A 16,556-nucleotide genomic window follows, 5' to 3' on the forward strand; every position below is an offset into this window, starting at 1 on the left:
CACCTGTGAAGGAAGCTACACCGCCTGTGTATCTAATTCTAATTTTTTACTGCATCTAACCCAGGAAATCTTTTTGGGCCTAGTAGCAGTGTCTGGTAGTCAGCGGAGTAGCCCACCTGTGAAGGAAGCTACACCGCCTGTGTATCTAATTCTAATTTTTTACTGCATCTAATCCGGGAAATCTTTTTTGGCCTAGTAGCAGTGTCTGGTAGTCAGCGGAGTAGCCCACTTGTGAAGGAAGCTACACCGCCTGTGTATCTAATTCTAATTTTTTACTGCATCTAACCCAGGAAATCCTTTTGGGCCTAGTAGCAGTGTCTGGTAGTCAGTGGAGTAGCCCATCTGAAGCAAGCTACACCACCTGTGTATCTAATAACAATTTTTTACTGCATCTAACCCAGTAAATCCTTTTGGGCATAGTAGCAGTGTCTCGTAGTCAGCGGAGTAGCCCACCTGTGAAGGAAGCTACACCGCCGGTGTATCTAATTCTAATTTTTTACTGCATCTAACCCAGGAAATCTATTTGGTCCTAGTATCAGTGTCTGGTAGTCAGCGGAGTAGCCCATCTGTGAAGGAAGCTACACCGCCTGTGTATCTAATTCTAATTTTTTACTGCATCTAACCCAGGAAATCTTTTTGGGCCTAGTAGCAGTGTCTGGTAGTCAGCGGAGTAGCCCACCAGTGAAGTCAGCTACATCGCCTGTGTATCTAATTCTAATTTTTTACTGCATCTAACCCAGGAAATCTTTTTGGGCCTAGTAGCAGTGTCTGGTACTCAGCGGAGTAGCCCACCTGTGAAGGAAGCTACACCGCCTGTGTATCTAATTGTAATCTTTTACTGCATCTAACCCAGGAAATCTTTTTGGGCCTAGTAGCAGTGTCTGGTAGTCAGCGGAGTAGCCCACCAGTGAAGGAAGCTACACCGCCTGTGTATCTAATTCTAATTTTTTACTGCTTCTAACCCAGGAAATCCTTTTGGGCCTATTAGCAGTGTCTCGTAGTCAGTGGAGTAGCCCAACTGAAGCAATCTACAACACCTGTGTATCTAATAACAATTTTTTACTGCATCTAACCCAGTAAATCCTTTTGTGCATAGTAGCAGTGTTTCGTAGTCAGCGGAGTAGCCCACCAGTGAAGGAAACTACACCTCCTGTGTATCTAATTCTAATTTTTTACTGCATCTAACCCAGGAAATCTTTTTGGGCCTGTAACAGTGTCTGGTAGTCAGCAGAGTAGCCCACCAGTGAAGGAAGCTATACCGCCTGTGTATTTAATTCTAATTTTTTACTGCATCTAACCCAGGAAATCCTTTTTGGCCTAGTAGCAGTGTCTGGTAGTCAGTGGAGTAGCCCATCTGAAGCAAGCTACACCACCTGTGTATCTAATAACAATTTTTTACTGCATCTAACCCAGTAAATCCTTTTGGGCATAGTAGCAGTGTCTCGCAGTCAGCGGAGTAGCCCACCTGTGAAGGAAGCTACACCGCCTGTGTATCTAATTCTAATTTTTTACTGCATCTAACCCAGGAAATCTTTTTGGGCATAGTATCAGTGTCTGGTAGTCAGCAGAGTAAGTAGCCCACCTGTGAAGGAAGCTACACCGCCTGTGTATCTAATTCTAATTTTTTACTGCATCTAACCCAGGAAATCTTTTTGGGCCTAGCAGCAGTGTCTGGTAGTCAGCGGAGTAGCCCACCTGTGAAGGAAGCTACACCACCTGTGTATCTAATTGTAATCTTTTACTGCATCTAACCCAGGAAATCTTTTTGGGCCTAGTAGCAGTGTCTGGTAGTCAGCGGAGTAGCCCACCTGTGAAGGAAGCTACACCGCCTGTGTATCTAATTCTAATTTTTAACCTATGGTTTAAAATTCGCGCTAACGGTAGTGAATGAATGAAATCGGGAGAATAAATAGCTAAAATGTTCTTTATTGATACAAGTGCTTAAATTTTTTTTCCTAAAATTCTTAAAATAGTATAATATAAAGAATTAGTAAAATGAATAAATAGATAAATATATAAATATGGTTATTGATTAATTGATAGAATGGGTTTCCATCGGGTCTTGAGGTAGTCGATACTTGGGAGGCAGAAGGGTGGACCTGGTTGGAGAGGAACCGTGTTAGGGATATAGTAATACTGTACTTTAGGTATCAATTCTTTGGTAAGTTGGTTTTATCTGGGTTACCTGTTATGATCGATATGTTTCTCCTTGTAGCAACTGCGAAGGCCTTTTGGCGGTGGGCTATATAGTGTCAGTAGGAGATGATGGTAGATACCTGAGGTGCAGGACAAAATTCGTTAGAACTTAAGAGTGATTGACCAAAGATTACTAGAGAAAGTTGTGCTTTACCTGCTATTGGTATGACAATCAGCATGGCGGCAGAGGGCACAATTCATTGGACAACCGAGGAGTACAGGAAAGAGAGACACAACTCCAATCCAGCAGAGACAGGGGAACACTGTCAAAGTTCGGGGAGAGTTTTCTCAGCCCTTCCCATCGCATGCTCCTGAGGCACGAGGTACTCTCACAAGGAGTGCAAAGTTTGGACAATGCTGAGTGAGTACCTTGCCAACCGTACCAACGTTCTCCGTGATTCCTCTGTGCCTTATAATTATTGGGTATCCAAGCTGGACACGTGGAATGAACTGGCTCTCTATGCCTTGGAGGTCCTGGGCTGCCCTGCTGCTAGCGTTTTATCAGAGCGGGTTTTTAGTGCCGCTGGTGGAATTATAACTGATAAGCGCATCCGCCTGTCAACTGAAAATGCTGACAGGCTGACTCTTATAAAAATGAACAAGGGCTGGATTGGGCCAGACTTCTCAACACCTCCGAATGATAGCAGCATAACATAAACTCAAATCCAGTGTCTTTTTTTGGGAGGTGTATTCCCATGCACCTTTTCACACCCACACATGGGTATACGCTTCCTGACTTTGGCTATTTGCTCTTGTCCTCCTCCTTCTCCTCATCCTCCACCACCATATCACCAGGGTGACCATGGTCCGTGATGCAACACCTGCATAATTTTTTAAAGGGTGTTTATGATGACTGTAAAATAAATTTTTTATACAGTATGTTCATGTATACCCACCCAGGGGTAAATGTTTGTCAGCCCATACACTTAGTGCATGGGCATTACAAGTATAGGAGGCCCGCTTCTTTCTAATGGGAACATTTTTTTATGAGGCCCTCCTCCACGTCTCTTCCAAGGGGCATTGAAGTGCCTCAACATTTTTGGCAGCCCTAGCATTCACTACAAGACCAACACTATGGGAGACTCTCTCCTTTCTAATGGGAATTTGTCGTTACTGTGGCCCTGCTCCGTGTGTCTTTAAATTCTTAGTGGGGTTTTTCCTAAAATTGGTCAGCCGTTGGACTCACTGCATACCCTATAACTGTATAGCAGACCCTCTCTTTTCCAATGGGAACATGTCGTACCTTGTTACTGTGGCCCTGCTCCGTGTGTTTTTAAATTCTTAGTGGTGTTTTTCCTAAAATTGATCAGCCATTGGACTCACTGCATACCCTATAACTGTATAGCAGACCACCTCCTTTCTAAATGGAATTTGTCACTACTGTGGCCCTGCTCTATGTGTCTTTAAATTCTTAGTGGGGTTTTTCCCAAATTTTGGCAGCCCTTGCAGTCACAGCATGGGCATTACCACCCGCTCCTTTACAATGGGAACATTTTTTTTACTGAGACCCTCCTTTATGTCTCTTCAAAGGGGTATTGGCTTGCGTCCAAATTTTTGGCAGCCCTTGCAGTCACTGGATACGCAATAACAGTATAGGAGACCCACTTGTTAATAATGGGAACAACAAAGCTAAGCCGGCTGATGGCTCTCTAACAATAGCTAGGGCCGACTGCTGGCCTTTTAAGAATAGTAAGGGGCGTCTGATGTCCCTGTAAAAATAGGCTTTATGACTTTCAGAGTCCCTCCATCATAAATAAAAAATAATGTGTCTGATGATGTGTCACACACCACATTGCCAGAAAAGGTTGTAAAATGTTAAAATGACATTTCCCGGTGAATGCATTTGTCTTAAAAAATAACATAAAAAAAACAAAACAATAGGATCTTTCTTTAGTATAAAAAACAGCGACACCAATTTAACCTCAATGTAATCACATTGTTCAGCTCCTGCACCTCCTCCTCCATCTCCGAAATGACCACATCAGTCACAAGCTGACAGCACTGCAGCACTGCCTTGGGCAAGTGGCAACAGGCTGTGCTGAAGATAACATGCTTAATGCCTAATTTACAAACCGCCCAGCACTGCAGAGTTGTTGAAAGCTGTAAAACAGCAGCCTGATCTGTGGCTCTCGCTGCTGAACATACAGCCAGGCATGGTCGTGTGTGACAATGGGCGGAACCTGGTGACGAAGAAATGACAGCCGGGTTAGATACGGTTTCCCTCTATGCCAGTTTTTTCACCGAACTAAAGAATATGGCTGTGGTGAAATACAACTTCCACTGAGAAGCTGTTTCAGATTGAAAAACATTGTGCCCACCAGAGGATTTGATTCTGAGGGCTAACCTTTCTCACCCGCTCAAGAGCCCCATAGCAGCTGCAAAGTTAGCGCTATCATGAACTCTCCTGAGGTAGAAGCCAAGGCACACCAGAGGATTCTCTGGTGGGACCGTCCAATCCTGCCGAGAAGCAGTCCTGGCTAAGAAAAGTGTGTGGGAAGGTTCCCGGACAATCTATGGCTGCTTTTTTACTGAGGAGGAAACACACGCAAACACGGGGAGAACATACAAAGTCCTTGCAGATGTTGTCCTTGCTGGGATTTGAACCCAGGATCCCAGGGCTGCAAGGCTTCAGTGCTAGCCACTGATCCAATGTGTTGCCGTTCACCCTCTAATATCTAACAGGCTGGAGAAACTTGCACCTACTGCCACTCTATCTTCAGCTCCTTTGTGAGAAAATGTATTTGGGCAGCCACTCAGTCTACCAAATAAAATTCCTGAGAAGGAAATTGGGGATGGCTTTGCTACTGGTACTGGGGGCAGTGCTAATACCATGGTGGCGAACCCTAGTTTGCTGGAAATATTCCAGGCTGGTAAGGGGCAAGCAAATTCCCACAGAAAAGTACCAGCAGTAATGTTCAGGCCACATTTCAAGTTCAAGCAGCTTTAGAGGACTTCCTGGGAGAAATGACACGCAGGGTAGATATGGTTTCCCTCTATGCCAGTCCTTTCAACGAGATAAATACAACTCTCAGCAAAAAAAGTTGTGGACTGGCTCCGTACCATCCCTGGCCACATTCACCTGTCCACGTGTTTGTGGTTAGGTGGTCCTTCCCAGTAAGTGCACTGGGAAGGGCACGGGTAATGCTGTGGGACCCGTGCTTGTGGAAGGCAGAGGCGATACCAGGAAATATTGTGGCGGCTGGGGACCGAGTATGGACACCCGGCCGCCACCGTCATGAGGTTGTGAAAAGCTTTCGCCTCCACAAGCTTAAAAGGCCATATTTCAAGTGCAAAGAGCTACCCAGAAATCTGGCAGTTTAGTGTTGCGGCCTGTGGGTGGGTGGGGGGCTGGCTGCATACTTGCGCTTGCATTCCAAGTAGCAGAAAACTAAGCAGATGATGGCCTCTATCATCATCATGGCCTCACCTCGGCACTATGAACTCTCCTGAAGGAGAAGCCAGGACCCATCGGAGGAGTCTCCGGTTCTCTGGTGAGCCCGTCCAACCCTGCCGAAAAGCAGCCCTGGCTAAGAAAAGTGTGGGGGAATGTGCCCGGACACTCTATGGCTGCTGTTTTAATGTGGATCGGCCATGCTTATGCATGTTATTTCTCAAACCGCATTACAGATCAGGCCATTGTCCAACTCTGTATTCAAGAAATTAAATGCGCAAAGAAAGATGTGTGTGTGTCAAATCACCACCGACAAGTGCGAGTTGATGTTGGACGGACTGCCATTGCTTCTGCAACAAGCTCAATTCCAGGACTTTCTGGGAGAAATGACACGCAGGGTAGATACGGTTTCCCTCTATGCCAGTCCTTTCACCGAGCTAAATACAACTCTTAGCAAAAAAAGTTGTCGACTGGCTCCATACCGTCCCTGACCACATTCACCTGTCCACGTGTTTGTGGTTAGGCAGTCCTACCCAGTAAGTGCACTGGGGAGGGCACGGGTAATGTTGTGGGACCCGTGCTTGTGGAAGGCGGAGGCGATACCGGAAAATATTGTGGCGGCTGGGGACCGAGTATGGACACCCGGCCGCCGCCGGCATGAGGTTGTGAAAAGCTTCTGCCTCCACGAGCTTAAAAGGCCACATTTCAAGTGCAAAGAGCAGCCCAGAAGTCTGGCAGTTTAGTGTTGCGGCCTGTGGGTGGGTGGGTGGCTGCCTGCATACTTGCGCTTGCATTCCAAGGAATGGGGTGGGACAACTGAACGCTGCAGTGGGACAAGGACGTGGACGGTGATTGTTGCAAGTCTGCAATGACAGGGGCATGGCGGGAGGCATCTTCGCATGCGCCAAGGATCACTTATGATGGGCACACCTTTAGGCAGTGACCTGGGAGTCAGAGATGCTTCCAAAGGTCTTCCCCATGCTGTTCCCATGTTTTTTTAGCACTGTATGCATGTGTCTGATGATGTGTCACGCACCACATGGCCAGATAAGGTTGTAAAATGTTAAAATGACATTTCTTGGTGAATGCATTTGTCTTGGTTGAAAGCAATTCAAAAGTGCAAAAACGCATCAAAAACGCTACGTGTGAACATAGCCCAAGTTGTGGAGGAGTATTTTTGTTTTTGGTTATTTATTTTGCCTTATGTACAAGTCATTACCTTGGAAAGGATGTTCCTTAACATATTTCCCAGGAAAATCCATTTTGGTTTCGTTTTTGTATGTTTTATTGTGAGTCCGTATAAGTGGCGTAATACTCTGACCACGCTGCTGACAGCAGTGACCTGGGAGTCAGAGATGCTTCCAGGGGTCTTCCCCATGCTGTTCCCATGTCATTTTGAGCACTGTTCCCATCGATTTGGGCAATTTTTAGGCCCTCTGCAGAGCACTGGGGAGAGCCACCTGAAAAATGCTCGAGTTTCCCATAGACTTACATTGGGCTCGTTGCTCAGGTCGAGCTCCCGAGTATTCCAATTTGCTCGACCCGAGCAACGAGTACCCGAGCATTTTAGTGCTCGCTCATCACTACTGTTAATGTATATTTCTGGGGTCTTGGGTTCAACTCAAAGTAGGGTCAATATCTGTGTGAGTTTTGGATGTTCTTCTTGTGTTTGTACTTTGCATCCTATAAAATTGGGTATTGAAATTAAATATGTATTGGCCAATTAGTTTGCAGGGATTTTTTTACTTATAATTTTAATAGTAGTTGGTATGTAATATGAATATTTGGATAATAAACATATTGTAATAAGTCTTATTGTTTTATACTAAGCTTGTGTGGGCCTGTCTTCATTTCTACTTTTTCTTTGGTCTGAACCATGTTGCAATGTTTTTGTAGTTTCCACTTCAGCGTAATACTTCAAAGGGTTATGTTAACTTGTATTACATAATAAAAACCAGTTCTGTAAGATTGACTTCAACAGACTCTTTATTCAATATTGCCTGCAGTAAACTTTCTTACTATAAAAGTTATTATTCAAGATCAGACTGAATAAAGTAATTGTGCTAGAAAATGTCACTTCCAACAGGTAAAATCGTTATCCTTGGCGCTGAGCCTCAGAGGATGTTTATCCAGGTATTGATGGGACCTTATAACAATTTCTAAAAGCAGCAATCCTGTTACATTGGCCTCTATGATGCGTTTGAAACTCGGATGAGTATTTGAATCTATTAATAATTACATGGCAGAAGTGCTACAAATATATTATGGTATGAATTTTTATTATTATTGCTATTATTATTAGCAATAATAATAATAATAATTATCTTTATTTATATAGCACCAACATATTTTGCAGCGCTTTACAATTCAATACAATAGTAGTGGTAGTAGTATTATTTTGTTTTTTTTCCATGCTTTTTTTTCCATCAATTAAATTTTTTCCATTTACATTAGTGATAGTGATTACAGTATACATTATATCTAACACACGGAGCCCTCTTTCTGGGGAAAATATATATATAATAAAGATAGATAGATAGATAGATAGATAGACACGTGGTCAAAATTGTAAAATTATTGGTACCCCTCGTTTAATGAAAGAAAAACCCACAATGGTCACAGAAATAACTTGAATCTGACAAAAGTAATAATAAATTAAAAATCTATGAAAATGAACAAATGAAAGTCAGACATTGCTTTTCAACCCTGCTTCCTCAGAATTTAAAACAAAAATTAAACTCATGAAATAGGCCTTGACAGAAATAATGGTACTCTTCTTAACTTAATATTTTGTTGAACAACCTTTTGAGGCAATCACTGCAATCAAACGATTCCTGTAACTGTCAATGAGACTTCTGCACCTCTCGACAGGTATTTTGGTCCACTCCTCATGAGCAAACTGCTCCAGTTGTCTCGTGTTTGAAGGTTGCCTTTTCCAGACAGCATGTTTCAGCTCTTCCCAAAGATGCTCAATAGGATTTAGGTCAGGGCTCCTAGAAGGCCACTTCAGAATAGTCCAATGTTTTCCTCTTAGCCATTTTTGGGTGTTTTTAGCTGTGTGTTTTAGGTCATTATCCTGTTGCAAGACCCATGACCTGTGACTGAGACCAAGTTTACTGACACTGGGCAGCATATTTCTTTCTAGAATTCCTTGATAGTCTTGAGATTTCATTGTTTCCTGCACAGATTCAAGACACCCTGTGCCAGATGCAGCAAAGCAGCCCCAGAACATAACAGAGCCTCCTCCATGTTTCACAGTAGGGACAGTGTTCTTTTCTTGATATGCTTTATTTTTCCATCTGTTAACTGTCCATAGGACATTCTCCCAGAAGCTTTGTGGCTTGTCAACATGTAGTTTGGCAAATTCCAGTCTGGCTTTTTTATGATTTTTTTCAACAATGGTGTTCTCCTTGGTCGTTTCCCGTGAAGTCCACTTTGGATCAAACAACGACGGATGGTGCGATCTGACACTGATGTTCCTTGAGTTTGAAGTTCACCTTTAATCTCTTTAGAAGTTATCCTCGGCTCTTCTGTTACCATTCGTATTATCCCTCTCTTTGATTTGTCATCAATTTTCCTCCTGCGGCCACTTCCAGGGAGGTTGGCTACAGTCCCATGGATCTTACATTTCTGAATAATATGTGCAACTGTAGTCACAGGAACATCAAGCTGCTTGGAGATGGTCTTATAACCTTTACCTTTAACATGCTTGTCTATAATTTTCTTTCTAATCTCCTGAGACAACTCTTTCCTTTGCGTCCTCTGTTGAGTGTGGTACACACCATGTCACCAAACAGCACAGTGAGTATCTGTAGCCCTATATACAGGCCCACTTACTGATTACAAGATTGTAGACACCTGTGATGCTAATTAGTGGACACAACTTGATTTAACATGTCCCTTTTGTCACATTATTTTCAGGCGTACCATCATTTCTGTCCAGGCCTATTTCACGAGTTTAATTTTTTTTTTAATTCTGTGGAAGCAGGGTTGAAAAGCAATGTCTGACTTTCATTTGTTCATTTTCATAGATTTTTAATTTATTATTACTTTTGTCAGATTCAAGTTATTTCTGTGACCATTGTGGGTTTTTCTTTCATTAAACGAGGGGTACCAAAAATTTTGACCATGTGTGTATATAGATATATATACATATATATCTATAAATATAGATATATATGTACACATGTATACAGAATATATATACAGTATTTATATATATATATATATATATATATATATATATAATGTATATATTGTGACTCCAGTCATTACTTAATGTGAAGCTAGTCACTGCTCATGGATTTGCCATGAGGCAGGATAGTCAAGAGATCCAGGGTCAGCAACAAAAGGGTTCGTAATGGACAAAGAGAAGGACAAAAGTGTAGTCAGGTCACAGTCCGAGATCAGAGTATCAGGAAGGTAGCTGATCAAGACTAAAGGGGTAAGTCAAACAGGTGATCAAAATTAAATTCAAAGTCGGCAACGGAGATCAAAATGCAAATCAGAGCACAGAGCAAACACACACCACTTGAGCAAACCTACAATTGGCATTGGTCTGACCATTGTCAGAGTGCTAAATAGCCCTGTAATCACCCAGAATTGATGACACCTGGAGGAGATCCCACAGACCCAGCCAGATAGGACAGAGGAGCTGTCATTCACAAAACTCACATCTCTGCTTCCGATTGAGCAGTAGAGCTGTCAATCACAATCTTGACAGCTCAGCAAACCCTAAATCCCATAGAGTGGCAGAGCTGTCATTCAGTGTCCACAGGACACTGTCAGTGGTAGAATCGTGACTAGTGATGAGCATTCCGATACTGCAATATCGGGTATCGGCCGATATTCGCGGTATCGGAATTCCGATACTTAATTCCGATACTTTTAGAATATCGTATACCGGAATCGGAAGTTCCCATAATGCAATGAGCCAGTTTCATTTTATTCAGCCAATGATGATCCTAACAAGTGTGGGCACATCCTGTTAGCCATGTAGGCATGTTAACTAATGGCATGGCTGTGATTGGCTGCTGAAATTATGTCATGATGCACTATAAAAGCCGCCGCCGCCATTTTGAGCTCACTCTGCTGTGAATTCTGTTAGGGATAGGACGCTGTTGTTCTGAGGGACAGTTTTAGCTACCTATTTGCTCTATTCTGCTTTACCCAAGCTACTTTATAAATCGCTGTGCCTTGCAGCACTAGTGCACAGTTCTCTGTGCTGTTCACCGCTGTCTGCAAGGTCTCTGTGTGTGAGACCTTGCGTGTGGTTGTAGTGCGCTCAGCATGCGTCACTGCCTCATACATTGTCCTTTTTTGCTAATTGATAATTTTTCCTGATTTCTCCTATTAGTGTGGTGGTTCCATCCGTATTCAGCTAAATTGGTTCCAAACACACTATATAGGAGTAGATAGAGAATTTTTTTTTTTGTCTTGCAGCGCTAGTGCACAGTGCTCTGCATCTGCACTGTTCACGCCTGTCTGCAAGGTCTCTGTGTGTGAGTGCAGCTCACGCTGTAGTGTGTGCTTCAGCCACATCTGGTTGTAGTGCTCTCAGCGTGCGTCACTGCCTCATACATTGTCCTTTTTTGCTAATTGATCATTTTTCCTGATTTCTCCTATTAGTGTGGTGGTTCCATCCGTATTCAGCTAAATTGGTTCCAAACACACTATATAGGAGTAGATAGAGGAGCCTTTCTGCAGCATTGTGCCCTGCAGCCCCAGCCAGATTAGTATTAGCCTATTTTTTGTAGCCTCATCTATTGCATTGTAGGTTACCTTCCTGCATTGTAATAGCTGCAAAAAGTTTGTGATACTATCGGTATTATATCTTTGGGCACATCCAGTGTCTTTTTGTGACAAAAAAAACCTAAATAAAGTTCACCAAACACTCCACTTTACAGTTGTGTAGGCCACATTAGCTCATATTAAAGTCTAGTCCACACTTTATAAAATTAGTGTTTCTTATACCTGTTAGCAGCTGTTCAGGAATAAGCACACTAAGCCCTTAGCAGAAAAGTACTATCTTTATCAGTCTACCAAGATGAAGAAGGCAGGGAGTAAGGCATGTGGTCGTGGTCGTGGAGTTTCTGCAGGAAGAGGACGTGAGGATTCTGTGCCTGCAGGGAGAGGACGTGGGGATTCTGTGCCTGCTGCGGGCACCAGTGACTCAGAATCCCCCAGTTTTACCAGGGAAAGTCCTTTATGCGCAGCTTTGTAGGAGCTAGCCATACCCCACTGCTGCGGGAGGACCAAATTGAAGCCGTTGTCGGATGGATGGCAGCTAACGCATCGACTTCAATTAGTTCCAGATCCTCTCAGGTCCTGAGCACTGAAGAGCACCCATCTGTCTCTTCACCACCTGCCAAATTGCCCAGGCAGTCAGAGAGCCCTGGACAGGAGCCATCTCTACTTCTGTTCTCTGAATCTCTTGGCTTGGAAAGAGGGGGTCAGCCAAGCAGAATTCGAGAATTTGAAGAAGAGGTAGTATGCAGTGATGCAGAATCATTTTGTCTCTCTGAATCTGAAGAGGCGGGTGGGCCAGTGCCTATGGTCAGCAGCACACCTCAGTACGCATCTGATGATGAGACTCAGGTGCCATTTTCTGGTGCGTACTGTGCTGTCGAGACTACCTAGGAGAAGCAGTTGTTTGAAGAGTAACATAGTTTTTTAAGGTTGAAGACTAAGTCCATCTAGTTCAACCCATAGCCTAACTTGTTGATCCAGAGGAAGGCAAAAAAAACCCTTGTGGCAAACACTAAGCTCCACATTGGGGAAAAAAATTCCTTCCCGACTCCATACGACAATCAGACTAGTTCCCTGGATCAACGCCCTATCAAGGAATCTAGTATTTATAACCTGTAATATTATACTTTTCAAGAAAGGCATCCATGCCCTTCTTAAATTTTAACAGTGAATCACTCATTACAACATCATGCGACAGAGTTCCATAGTCTCACTGCTCTTACAGTAAAGAATCCCCGTCTGTGATTATGTTTAAACCTTCTTTCCTCCAGATGTAGAAGATGCCCCCTTGTCCGCGTCTCAGGCCTCAGAGTAAAAAGATCAGTAGAAAGGTCTTTGTACTGTCCCCTCATATACTTGTACATAGTAATAAGATCACCCCTAAGCGTTCTTTTTTCCACAGTAAATAACCCCAAGTGTAATAACCTGTCTTGGTATTGCAGACCCCCCAGTCCTCTAATAACCTTGGTCGCTCTTCTCTGCACCCGCTCTAGTTCAGCTATGTCTTTCTTATACACCGGAGACCAGAACTGTACACAGTATTCTAAGTGTGGTCGCACTAATGACTTGTATAGAGGTAAAATTCTGTTCTCCTCATGAGCATCTATGCCTCTTTTAATGCATCCCATTATTTTAGAGGGTGGTGTAGATGATGAGGTCCTTGACCCATCATGGCATGAGGGACAGGAAGGTGGTGGGAGCAGCTCTGAGGAAGAGATTCCCCGAATGGCCCAAAAAGGAGGGAGAGGGAGGGGGCAGACTTGGTTGCCTGTAGCCTCCACTTCGGCACCCATTAGGAGCATGGCTCTTCCAAAATCCAAAGCGGGCACTCCCAAGACTTGCAGTGCCTGGTCCTTTTTTGACACAGTTGCAGATGACATTTGCTTTGTCAAATGCAAGCTGTATAATCAGAAGGTGAAAAGAGGGAAAAGTGTCAGCAACCTCAATACCACAAATATGTGGAAACATGTGCAGACGAAGCACGTGGTGGAGTTACAAAAACACACTGAAGACCTAGGCCAACCTACAGCCCCACCTACCACCTCTTCAGCTCGTGTTGTAGCCTCTTCCTCCAGCTCACACACAGCTGGTTCGGCTTCCTCACAGGATCGCTATGGAAGAACCTCTGCCACTGTTGTACAGAGACACAGTGTAATTCCACCCACAGCACAACTTTCCCTGTCATCCTCACACTCCCAGGCCAGTCTACAGCCATCGTTAGCACAGGCATGGGAGAAAAGGCGCCCATACTCGGCAAACCACCCCGGAGCACAGGCTCTGAATGCTGGCATTGCAAAACTACTGGCGCTTGAAATGCTATCATTCAGGCTGGTGGAGACTGACACCTTCCGTAACTTTATGGCATTGGCAGTCCCACAATGCAACATGCCCAGCCGCTTTTATTTCAGCAGGCAAGCCGTCCCTGCCCTGCAACAGCATGTGGAGGGAAAAATTAAACATGCGCTACAAAACGCCGTCAGTAGCAAGGTCCACACTGACCACCGATGCGTGGACCAGTAAGCATGGACAGGGACGATACCTTTCCCTCACTGCCCATTGGGTAAATGTTGTGGAGCCGGGTACAGCTCTTGAGAGTGGTGCTGTACGTGTTCTGCCAACTCCAAGGATTGCAGGAATCCAGTCTGTACACATTGACTCCTCCTCATACTCCAGTTCCTCTGAATCAGTGCTGCAGGAGCCGTCACGGTCTACCTCCACATCGACCCGTGAACGGTTACCTGTTATGATGACCGATATGAGCATAGCCGTGGCCCAAAGTCAACAGGCCATATTAAAATTAATTTCTTTTGGGAATCGAAGCCACACAGCGTAGGAGCTCTGGAATGCCATCAAGCAGCAGAGCGACATGTGGTTTGTGCCAGCGAATCTCCAGCCAGGCATGGTCGTGTGTGACAATGGCCGAAATCTGGTGGCAGCTCTGGGCCTTGGCAACCTCACTCACATCCCATGTCTGGCACATGAGCTCAACTTGGTCGTGCAGAGTTTTTTGAGGGACTATCCCGGATCTTGATTCACTGCTTCACAAGGTCCGCATAGAGTGCGCTCACTTGCGGCGTTCCAGCAACGCAAGATCGCACATTGCAGCTCTGCAGCGCCGATTACGTGTTCCGGAACATCACATCTTATGTGACCTACCCACCAGGTGGAATTCAACGTTACATATGTTGGAGAGGTTGTGTGAGCAGCAGGCAGCAGTAATGGAGTACCAGCTACAGCAGGCGCAAACAAGTCACAGTGCGCGCCGTTCACACTTCACCACCACTGAGTGGGCCTCTATGAAGGACATTTGCCACGTTTTGCGTGCCTTCGATTATTCCACGCGGATGGCGAGTGCAGATGATGCACTAGTCAGCATGACTATCCCCCTTATCTGCCTGCTTGAAAAAACACTGCAAGCACTAAGGGAGGAGGTTTTGGAAGAGGTGGAGGATGAGGAGTCACAAATGCCATCTGCTTCTGTACAGTCTGCGCAACGTGGTTCCTCACAAAGGCCTAGACAGGGGACACTTTGTGAGGCGGATGAGGAGGAGTCAATGGAGGAGGAAGACATCTGTCCAGAGGAGGGAGATACACAATGCTCTAGTAGTCAGTATCTAGAGCAAGGGTGGGGTGATGCAGAGCCGGCAGAGATCACGCCTCAAGCAGGGGACAGCATTTCTTGGCCAGTTGGCAGTCTGCAGCACATGGTTAATTTCATGCTGCAGTGCCTGAGAAACGACCGCCGCATCGCCCACATTCTCAACACGGCTGATTATTGGGTGTCCACCCTCCTAGATCCTCGCTACCGGGACAACTTACAAAGCCTCATAACACCGTTGAACCGTGCTGAGTGTAAAATGCGGGAGTACCAAGACGCACTGGTGCATTCCATCATGTTCTCCATTCCAACCGAGAGCAGTGCTGCTAGTGCTTTACAAAGCAGTTGAGTGCGTCGAGGCAGTGGAGGAAACTCTGCACAAAGAGGGAGCAGAAGCAGCGCCTCAGCACAAGGCAAGACCAGTATGGCCCAAATGTGGCAAAGTTTTGTGTCCCCGCCGCCACAAATGTCTACACCATCACAGACGGCTCCAGTCAGCAGGAGGCAACGTTTCCGTCAGATGGTGACAGACTACATGTCTTGCCCTCTCAGTGTACTCCCAGACGGCTCTTCCCCTTTCAAGTTTTGGGTCTCTAAGCTGGATACATGGCCCGAGCTTAGCCAGTATGCATTGGAGGTGCTGGCTTGCCCTGCTGCTAGTGTATTATCGGAACGCATCTTTAGTGCCGCAGGTGGTGTACTAACAGACCGTCGCATGCGCCTATCCTCCGATAACATTGACCGGCTTACTTTTCTGAAAATGAACAAGGCCTGGATCTTGCATGAATTTGCCAGTCCTCTTCCAGAATAAATAATTGGTTGGCAACAGTATCCAGGTCTCCTGTTGTGTTCCTGTTTCTACCACCTGAACTGTAATCCCTGATCTCCAACACCGCCAGTTGCTGCTCAGAAGTGCCGTCTGCACAGTCAACGCTTGCTGCCGTGTTATTGGGGTTCAGTAACGTCAGCTGATCCCCTGCCGTGTGTCCGGCAAATTCTCCTGCTCTGTCCACATCCACTGCACTACAGATTTAAAACTTGCTCCAATTACACCTCTGGCTCCTCTGTTATTAGTATTTACCCTAGGCTCCAACACCGCTAGTTTCTGCTCAGAAGTGCCGTCTGCACAGTCAACACTTGCTCCAGTGTTATTGGGGTTCAGTAACGTTAGCTGATCCCCAGCCGTGTGTCCGACAAATTCTCCTGCTCTGTCCACATCCACTGTACTACTAATTTAAAACTTGCTCCAATTAGACCTCTGGCTCCTCTGTTTTTAGTATTTACCCTGGGCTCCAACACCGCCAGTTGCTGCTCAGAAGTGCCGTCTGCACAGTCAATGCTTGCTCCAGTGTTATTGGGGTTCAGTAACGTCAGCTGATCCCCAGCTGTGTGTCCGGCAAAATCTCCTGCTCTGTCCACATCCACTGTACTACAGATTTAAAACTTGCTCCAATTACACCTCTGGCTCCTCTGTTTTTAGTATTTACCCTGGGCTCCAACACCGCCAGTTGGCGCTCAGAAGTGCCGTCTGCACAGTCAACACTTGCTGCCGTGTTATTGGGGTTCAGTAACGTCAGCTGTTCCTCTGCAGTGCGTACGGCAATTTCTCCTGCTCTGTCCACA

General features: G+C 45.1%; 1 long non-coding RNA gene across 2 annotated transcripts in view; it reads left to right on the forward strand.

Annotated features, from left to right (window-relative positions):
• LOC141174684 (uncharacterized) overlaps positions 1–16,556 on the forward strand; it is a 220,860-nt gene that overhangs the window by 91,419 nt on the left and 112,885 nt on the right. The gene's annotated exons all lie outside the window — the stretch shown is intronic.

The sequence above is a fragment of the Phyllobates terribilis genome, unplaced genomic scaffold (assembly GCF_046119375.1).
Source record: "Phyllobates terribilis strain yellow unplaced genomic scaffold, ASM4611937v1 Scaffold_13__5_contigs__length_258822181, whole genome shotgun sequence".
Classification (NCBI taxonomy): Eukaryota; Metazoa; Chordata; class Amphibia; order Anura; family Dendrobatidae; genus Phyllobates; species Phyllobates terribilis.